Genomic DNA, 11,018 nt, shown 5'->3' on the forward strand with positions numbered 1-11,018 from the left:
GACGAATTTTTTCGAGGCACTTAACATGCTTAGATGGAAAAGCTCCATTTTAATGAAAGTTGCGTACTTATCTGAGGATTACTCATAAAAATTTTCAGAATTTTTAGATTTTTCTACAAAGAGAAAAATTCAAAACCGTGACAGCTAAAAATCTGTTTCTGCGCAGAAATCCAAATCTAGTATCAACTTTCTATCAAAGACTTTACTTGGCACAACAATGCAAGAAAATAGAGATACAAAGGTATTGCTACAGTAGTAGGCAGTACCTTGACTCAAAATAAAACAAAAATTGCAGAAATAAAACAATGGGTTGTCTCCTAAGAGCGCTTTTCTTTAAAGCCTTTTAGTTAGGCATGATAATTTTCATGATGCTCTTATAAAGATGAGAGTTGAATATAAGAGAGCATCAAAAAGCAAATACCAAACACATTTAAGTCTAACCCACTTTCTATGCAAACGAATCTTGTAAGAAAACAAATTATTGAAGCATGAAGCTACTATCATAGAGAGACAAAGCAAGTGCAACTTCAAAATTTTCAACAAAAAGAGAGGTGGCTTAATATTATTGAGATATATAAAACCATGTCTCCCTCTCTCATAATAATTTTCAGTGGTATCATTGATAAACTCAACAATATAGCTATCGCATAAAGCATTCTTATCATGATCCACATGCATAAAAGTATCATTAGTCTCCAGACAAGCATAATCAATTTTATTAGTAATAGTGGGAGTAAAACTATCACATCCATCATTATAATCATCATAAATTGGAGGCATAGAATAATCATAATGAATTTTATCCTCAGTAGTAGATGGACTGAAAATATCACAAGCATCATTCGAATTACCACATATTGAAGACAAAGCATTATCAAGGCAAAATACTTCATCCAAAGCTGAGGAGCAAAAAAGATTATTTTTATATAAACTAGCTTCCCCAAGCTTGGGTTTTTCCATAGCATTAAAAATAATGGTGTCCAAAAAATTTATACTAATAACATTACTACCACTATTATGCAGACAAACTTCCATAGGTTTTTAATTTTCTCTTCAAAAGCATCATGTCCTAATTCAATATAAATTTCATAAAGATCTCTAATTTTTTTGTTATTTTCAATTAAGCCTAACTAGTGAAATAAAAACAAAAAAAAAGATATAATTGCAGAATCTAAAGGAAATAGCTTCGAGCACTCACACACCGGAAACAGTGCTAGGAAATAACTTAGTAGTCGGAGGATGTGAATACCTTTTACCTTACCTCCCCGGCAACGGCGCCAGAAAATAGCTTGATGTCTACGCACGCTTCTATTCCTGTAGACAGTGTTGGGCCTCCAAGAGCAGAGGTTTGTAGAACAGCAGCAAGTTTCCCTTAAGTGAATCACCCAAGGTTTATCGAACTCAGGGAGGTAGAGGTCAAATATATCCCTCTCAAGCAACCCTGCAATTAAGATACAAGAAGTCTCTTGTGTCCCCAACACACCTAATAAACTTGTCAGATGTATAGGTGCACTAGTTCGGCGAAGAGATAGTGAAATACAAGTAATATGGATGATTATAAGTAGTAATTGCAATCTGAAATAAAAATAGCAGCAAGCGAACATGTAGCAGAACTTGTTGGAAACGGTGTTTCAATGCTTAGAAACAAGGCCTAGGGATCATACTTTCACTAGTGGACACTCTCAACAATGATCACATAATTGAATAAATAAATGCTACTCTCAAACACTCTCTTGTTGGATAACAAACACCATTCATTGTGTAGGGCTGCAAAACCACACCTCAAGCCGGAGTAAACAAGCTCCACAACGTCATAAAGGAATCACACACGATGCGCACACTGTCACCGTCACACCGTGGAGAGTGACTCCGGAGTTCATATTAAAGTAACCTCTAGAGTGCATAATAGACAAGAGTAACATCTACATATTCAACTAGATTACAAAGCTCATGATCACATAAAGATCACACCATGGGAGAGAGATGAACTACATAGCTACCTGTAGAGCCCTCAGCCTCGGGGGAGAACTACTCCCTCCTCATCATGGGAGATAACAACGGCGATGAAGATGGCGATGGAGTCGATGGAGATGGCTCCGGGGGCAATTCCCCGTCCCGGCAGGGTGCCGAAACAGAGACTTCTGTCCCCCGAATTAGGGTTTTTGGTGGCGGCGGAGCTACGGAACTCTTCTGGAGAAATCGTCCATCCCTTTAGGGTTTTCAGGGCAGGAGCTTAATATAGGCGAAAGGGCGACGCGAGGGGGTGCCCGAGGGGCCCACCCCATAGGGCGGCGCCGCCCCCCTCCTGGCCGCGCCATTGGATGGGGAGGAGGCCGTGGGCCTCCTCTGGCCTGGCCCTTCTGGCTCCGTGGGTCTTCTGGCGAAATAGAATTTCTGTAATTTTTCTGGATTTTTCCGAGCACTTTGGTTTTTGGGCCTTTTCTGCAATAAACAGACATAATAAACAGAAACTGGCATTGTGGCATCTTGTTAATAGGTTAGTCCAATAAATGCCATAATATGATATAAAGTGCATATAAAACATGTAGCTATTGGCATAAAACTAGCATGGAACATAAGAAATTATAGATACGTTGGAGACGTATCAGTGGGGCGCAGCCCAAGATCATGCTTTTGATGAACTGAAGAGATTGTTAACTTCTGCACCGTTGCTTGCACTTCCTGATTTCAATAAGCAATTTGAGATTGAATGTGATGCTAGTGGTATTGGAATTGGTGGTGTGTTGATGCAAGAGGGTCGCCCAACTGCATATTTTTCTGAGAAACAGTCTGGTGCTAAGTTGAACTATCCTATATATGATAAAGAATCATATGCTTTAATTAGAGTTCTTGAGGTTTGGCAACATTACTTGTGGCCAAAAGAATTTATCATACATTCTGATCATGAAGCTTTAAAATACCTGAAAGGTCAGTCTACTTTGCATAAGCGTCTTGCCAAGTGGGTTGAGTTCATTGAGTCTTTTCCATACATTATTAAGCATAAGAAGGGAAAAGATAATATTGTTGTTGATGCTCTATCTAGGAAGAATATGCTATTAACTCAACTCGATGTTAAAATTCCTGGATTAGAAGTACTATGTGATTTGTATGCTACTGATCATGATTTTGTTGAACCATATCGCGTATGTGCTATTGGTAAAGCATGGGAAAAATATCACATACATGATGGGTTCTTGTTTAGAGCTAACAAACTATGTGTTCCAGAATCGTCTGTGCGTTTGCTCTAATTGCGGGAATCACATGCTGAAGGTTTGATGGGTGTTGACGCGTCAAGCACACGCCCGTTGGGAACCCCAAGAGGAAGGTGTGATGCGTAAAGCAGCAAGTTTTCCCTCAGTAAGAAACCAAGGTTTATCGAACCAGTAGGAGTCAAGGAGCACGTGAAGGTTGTTGGTGATGGAGTGTAGTGCGGCGCAACACCAGGGATTCCGGCGCCAACGTGGAACCTGCACAACACAATCCAAATACTTTGCCCCAACTTAACAGTGAGGTTGTCAATCTCACCGGCTTGCTGTAACAAAGGATTAAATGTATGGTGTGGAAAATGATGTTTGTATGCGAAGAACAGTAAAGAACAATGTTTGCAGTAGATTGTATTCGATGTAAAAGAATGGACCGGGGTCCACAGTTCACTAGTGGTGTCTCTCCAATAAGATATAGCATGTTGGGTGAACAAACTACAGTTGGGCAATTGACAAATAAAGAGGGCATAACAATGCACATACATATCATGATGAGTAATGTGTGAAATTCAATTGGGCATTACGACAAAGTACATAGACCGCTATCCAGCATGCATCTATGCCTAAAAAGTCCACCTTCAGGTTAGCATCCGCACCCCTTCCAGTATTAAGTTGCAAACAACAGACAATTGCATTAAGTATGGTGCGTAATGTAATCAACACAAATATCCTTAGACAAAGCATTGATGTTTTATCCCTAGTGGCAACAACACATCCACAACCTTAGAACTTTATGTCACTGTCCCAGATTAAATGGAGGCATGAACCCACTATCGAGCATAAATACTCCATCTTGGAGTTACAAGTATCAACTTGGCCAGAGCCTCTACTAGCAACGGAGAGCATGCAAGATCATAAACAACACATATAAGATAGATTGATAATCAACATAACATAGTATTCCATATTCATCGGATCCCAACAAACACAACATGTAGTATTACAAATAGATGATCTTGATCATGATAGGCAGCTCACAAGATCGAACAATGATAGCACATGAGGAGAAGACAACCATCTAGCTACTGCTATGGACCCATAGTCCAGGGGTGTACTACTCACACATCAATCCGGAGGCGATCATGGCGATGAAGAGTCCTCCGGGAGATGATTCCCTCTCCGGCAGGGTGCCGGAGGCGATCTCCTGAATCCCCCGAGATCGGATTGGCGGCGGCGTCTCTGGAAGGTTTTCCGTATCGTGGCTCTCGGTACTGGGGTTTTCGCGACGAAGGCTTTAAGTAGGCGGAAGGGTAGGGTTGGAGGCAACGCGGGGGGCCCACACGCTAGGGCGGCGCGGGGCCACCCTGGCCGCCCGGCCCTAGCGTGGCGGCGCCTCGTCGCCCCACTTCGTAATCCTTTCGGTCTTCTGGAAGCTTCGTGGAAAAATAAGACCCTGGGCGTTGATTTCATCCAATTCCGAGAATATTTCCTTTGTAGGATTTCTGAAACCAAAAACAGCAGAAAACAGCAACTGGCTCTTCGGCATCTTGTCAATAGGTTAGAGCCGGAAAATGCATAAATATGACATAAAGTGTGTATAAAACATGTGAGTATCATCATAAAAGTAGCATGGAACATAAGAAATTATAGATACGTTTGAGACGTATCAGCATCCCCAAGCTTAGTTCCTACTCGCCCTCGAGTAGGTAAACGATAACAAAGATAATTTCTGAAGTGACATGCTATCATAATCTTGATCAATACTATTGTAAAGCATATGAGATGAATGCAGTGATTCGAAGCAATGGCAAAGACAATGAATAAACAACTGAATCATATAGTAAAGACTTTTCATGAATAATACTTTCAAGACAAGCATCAATAAGACTTCCATAAGAGTTAACTCATAAAGCAATAGATTCTTAGTAGAAAGTTTTGAAGCAAAACAAAGGAAGATATAAGTTTCAGCGGTTGCTTTCAACTTCAACATGTTTATCTCATGGATAATTGTCAACACAAAGTAATATGATGAATGCAAATAAGCAAGTATGTAGGAATCAATGCACACAGTTGACACAAGTGTTTGCTTCTAAGATAGAAACAAGTAGGTAAACTGACTCAACATAAAAGTAGAAGAAAGGCCCTTCGCAAAGGGAAGCATGGATTGCTATATTTGTGCTAGAGCTTTTATTTTGAAAACATAGAAACAATTTTGTCAACGGTAGTAATAAAGCATATGTGTTATGTATAAGACATCTTATAAGTTGCAAGCCACATGCATAGATTACCAATAGTGCCCGCACCATGTCCTAATTAGCTTGGATTTACATGGATTATCATTGCATAACATATGTTTTAACCAAGTGTCACAAAGGGGTACCTTTATGCCACCTGTACAAAGGTCTAAGGAGAAAGCTCGCATTGGATTTCTCGCTTTTGATTATTCTCAACTTAGACATCCATACCGGGACAACATAGACAACAGATAATGGACTCCTCTTTAATGCATAAGCATTCAACAACAGATAATATTCTCATAAGAGATTGAGGATTGTTGTCCAAACTGAAACTTCCACCATGGATCATGGCTTTAGTTAGCGGCCCAATGTTCTTCTCTAACAATATGCATACTCAAACCATTTGATCATGATAAATCACCCTTACTTCAGACAAGACGAACATGCATAGAAACTCACATGATATTCAACAAAGGTGAAATAGTTGATGGCGTCCCCAGAAACATGGTTACCGCTCAACAAGCAACTTATTAAGAAATAAGATACATAAGTACATATTCAATACCACAATAGTTTTTAAGCTATTTTTCCCATGAGCTATATATTGCAAAGACAAAGGAATGAAATTTTAAAGGTAGCACTCAAGCAATTTACTTTGGAATGGCAGAGAAATACCATGTAGTAGGTAGGTATGGTGGACACAAATGGCATAGTTTTTGGCTCAAGGATTTTGGATGCACGAGAAGTAATCCCTCTCAATACAAGGCTTAGGCTAGCAAGGTTGTTTGAAGCAAACACAAGTATGAACCGGTACAGCAAAACTTACATAAGAACATATTGCAAGCATTATAAGACTCTACACTGTCTTCCTTGTTGTTCAAACCCTCACCAGAAAATATCTAGACTTTAGAGAGACCAATCATGCAAACCAAATGTCAACAAGCTCTACAGTATTTCTTCATTAATAGGTGCAAAGTACATGATGCAAGAGCTTAAACATGATCTATTTGAGCACAACAATTGCCAAGTATCAAATTATTCAAGACATTATACCAATTACCACATGTAGCATTTTCTGTTTCCAATCATATAACAATTAACGAAGCAGTTTCAACCTTCGCCATGAACATTAAGAATAAAGCTAAGAACATATGTGTTCATATGCAACAGCGGAGCGTGTCTCTCTCCCACACAAAGAATGCTTGGATCCAATTTTATTCAAACAAAGAAAAAACAAGAACATAAAGACGCTCCAAGCAAAGCACATAAGATGTGACGGAATAAAAATATAGTTTCACTAGAGGTGACCTGATAATTTGTCGATGAAGAAGGGGATGCCTTGGGCATCCCCAAGCTTAGATGCTTGAGTCTTCTTGAAATATGTAGGGATGAACCACGGGGGCATCCCCAAGCTTAGAGTTTTCACTCTCCTTGATCATATTGTATCATCCTCCTCTCTTGATCCTTGAAAACTTCCTCCACACCAAACTCAGAACAAACTCATTAGAGGGTTAGTGCATAATCTAAAATTCACATATTCAGAGGTGACATAATCATTCTTAACACTTCTGGACATTGCACAAAGCTACTGAAAGTTAATGGAACAAAGAAATCAATCAAACATAGCAAAACAGGCAATGCGAAATAAAAGGCAGAATCTGTCAAAACAGAACAGTCTGTAAAGATGAATTTTTCTGGGACACTTAACTTGCTCAGATGAAAATGCTAAAATTGAATGAAAGTTGCATACATATCTGAGGATCACTCACGTAAATTGGCAGATTTTTATGAGTTGCCTACAGAGAATACTACTCAAATTCGTGACAGCAAGAAATCTGTTTCTGCGCAGTAATCCAAATCTAGTATTATCTTTACTATCAAAGGCTTTACTTGGCACAACAATGCAATAAAATAAAGATAAGGAGAGGTTTCTACAGTAGTAACAACTTCCAAGACTCAAATATAAAACAAAAATGCAGAAGTAAAATAATGGGTTGTCTCCCATAAGCGCTTTTCTTTAACGCCTTTCAGCTAGGCGCAGAAAGTGTGAATCAGGTGTTATCAAGAGATGAAGCATCAACATCATTACCAGGGGTGTTGGGAGTTTCCTCAACAATGCATTGTATCTGGTCTATATAAGTAACTCCTCTCTGTATGCTTTTAGGCTTACTATTCTCATCAAACAAATTTTCGGGAACAAGCCAAGCATAGTTATTTTCTAGAGCTTCATGCATTCCTAGGAGCTTACTAGGTATCGGTACTTTAATCTCCCCACCATCATTAACATTATTAGTGTACCTTATTCTATCCATGTCCATCTTTTCAAGTGTTCTTGCAAAATCGGTGAACAAACCAAGCCTCTTATGCTTAATAAAAACTTTTCTAGCTTCTTTAGCTATATCTTCAAATTCTCTAAGAAGGACTTTTAGAACAAAATCTCTTTTTTCTCCCATCTCCATATCAGAAAGTGTAAGAAACATATGTTGCATTATGGGATTGAGATTAACAAATCTAGTTTCCAACATGTGTACCAAACAGGCAGAAGCACTTTCATAAGCAGGAACAGCTTTTACCAAGTGTCTATCTTCAAAATCTTCAACCGTACTAATATGAGTGAAAAAATCTTCTATATTATCTTTTCCAATGATAGACCCTCGTCCTACCGGTACATCTTTAAGAGTGAACTTAGGAGGAAACATGATGAAATAAGTAAAGTAAATGCAAGTAACTAATTTTTTTTGTGTTTTTAATATGGAGAACGCAAACAAGATAGTAAATAAAGTAAAGAAAGTAACTAATTTTTTTGTATTTTTGATATAAGAAGCAAACAAAGCAGTAAATAAAATAAAGTAAAGCAAGACAAAAATAAAGTAAAGAGATTGAAAGTGAGAGACTCCCCTTGCAGTGTGTCTTGATCTCCCCGGCAACGGCGCCAGAAAACAGTCTTGTTGACGCGTCAAGCACACGCCCGTTGGGAACCCCAAGAGGAAGGTGTGATGCGTACAGCAGCAAGTTTTCCCTCAGTAAGAAACCAAGGTTTATCGAACCAGTAGGAGTCAAGGAGCACGTGAAGGTTGTTGGTGACGGAGTGTAGTGCGGCGCAACACCAGGGATTCCGGCGCCAACGTGGAACCTGCACAACACAATCCAAATACTTTGCCCCAACTTAACAGTGAGGTTGTCAATCTCACCGGCTTGCTGTAACAAAGGATTAAATGTATGGTGTGGAAAATGATGTTTGTATGCGAAGAACAGTAAAGAACAATGTTTGCAGTAGATTGTATTCGATGTAAAAGAATGGACCGGGGTCCACAGTTCACTAGTGGTGTCTCTCCAATAAGATATAGCATGTTGGGTGAACAAATTACAGTTGGGCAATTGACAAATAAAGAGGGCATAACAATGCACATACATATCATGATGAGTAGTGTGAAATTCAATTGGGCATTACGACAAAGTACATAGACCGCTATCCAGCATGCATCTATGCCTAAAAAGTCCACCTTCAGGTTAGCATCCGCACCCCTTCTAGTATTAAGTTGCAAACAACAGACAATTGCATTAAGTATGGTGCGTAATGTAATCAACACAAATATCCTTAGACAAAGTATTGATGTTTTATCCCTAGTGGCAACAGCACATCCACAATCTTAGAACTTTCTGTCACTGTCCCAGATTAAATGGAGGCATGAACCCACTATCAAGCATAAATACTCCCTCTTGGAGTTACAAGTATCAACTTGGCCAGAGCCTCTACTAGCAACGGAGAGCATGCAAAATCATAAACAACACATATATGATAGATTGATAATCAACATAACATAGTATTCCATATTCATCGGATCCCAACAAACACAACATGTAGTATTACAAATAGATGATCTTGATCATGATAGGCAGCTCACAAGATCGAACAATGATAGCACATGAGGAGAAGACAACCATCTAGCTACTGCTATGGACCCATAGTCCAGGGGTGAACTACTCACACATCAATCCGGAGGCGATCATGGCGATGAAGAGTCCTCCGGGAGATGATTCCCCTCTCCGGCAGGGTGCCGGAGGCGATCTCCTGAATCCCCCGAGATGGGATTGGCGGCGGCGGCGTCTCTGGAAGGTTTTCCGTATCGTGGCTCTCGGTACTGGGGTTTTCGTGACGAAGGCTTTAAGTAGGCAGAAGGGTAGGGTTGGAGGCGGCGAGGGGCCCACACGCTAGGGCGGCGCGGGGCCCACCCTAGCCGCGCGGCCCTAGCGTGGCGGCGCCTCGTCGCCCCACTTCGTAATCCTTTCGGTATTCTGGAAGCTTCGTGGAAAAATAAGACCCTGGGCGTTGATTTCGTCCAATTCCGAGAATATTTCCTTTGTAGGATTTTTGAAACCAAAAACAGCAGAAAACAGCAACTGCCTCTTCGGCATCTTGTCAATAGGTTAGTGCCGGAAAATACATAAATATGACATAAAGTGTGTATAAAACATGTGAGTATCATCATAAAAGTAGCATGGAACATAAGAAATTATAGATACGTTTGAGACGTATCAATGGGTCACTTTGGGCGTGAGAAGACGCTACTCATGCTAGCTGACCACTTTTATTGGCCAAAGATGAGGCGGGATGTGGATAGGTATGTGAAGAGGTGCATTACTTGCAACAAGTCCAAGTCCAAGCTGAAGCCTCACGGTTTGTATACTCCTTTACCGGCACCTACTACACCATGGGAGGATATAAGTATGGATTTTGTGTTGGGTTTGCCGCATACTAAGAGAGGCCATGATTCTATATTTGTGGTAGTGGACATATTTTCTAAAATGTCACACTTTATTGCCTGCCACAAGAGCGACGATGCATCGCATATTGCTAACCTGTTTTTCAGAGAGGTTGTACGACTACATGGAGTCCCGAAGACTATTGTTTCTGATCGTGACGTGAAATTTATGAGCTACTTCTAGAAGACGCTATGGAGAAAGCTGGGGACAAAGCTACTGTTCAGTACTACTTGTCATCCCCAAACTGATGGTCAAACTGAAGTGGTGAATCGAACATTGTCACAACTATTGAGATCCATGATCAAGAAGAACCTGAAGGAGTGGGAAGAGTGTTTACCGCATGTGGAATTTGCTTACAACAGGGCAGTACATTCTACCACAGAGCTGTGTCCTTTTGAGGTGGTGTATGGTTTCAAACCCATTACTCCACTTGACTTGTTGCCTTTACCCATACATGAGAGAGTTAATATGGAGGCATCCAAGAGGGAAGATTTTGTGCGAAAGATCCATGTGAAGACTAAAGAGTTGATAGAGAAGAAAGGCAAGAGCAATGCTGCAAGGATGAACAAGAAGCGCAAAGAGATGTTGTTCAAGCCTGGTGATATGGTCTGGGTACATTTTCGCAAGGATAGGTTCCCGAAGCTGCGGAAGTCCAAGTTGCTTCCTCGTGGTGTTGGTCCTTACAAAGTGCTTGCCAAGATCAATGATAATGCATACTCGATAGATCTTCCACTTGATGAGTTTGGTGTCAGTAATTCTTTCAATGTTGCTGATTTGACATCATATGACGGAGAAGACCTTGGAGCGTCGAGGT

This window comes from Lolium perenne, chromosome 2 (genome assembly GCF_019359855.2).
Source record: "Lolium perenne isolate Kyuss_39 chromosome 2, Kyuss_2.0, whole genome shotgun sequence".
Taxonomy (NCBI): Eukaryota; Viridiplantae; Streptophyta; class Magnoliopsida; order Poales; family Poaceae; genus Lolium; species Lolium perenne.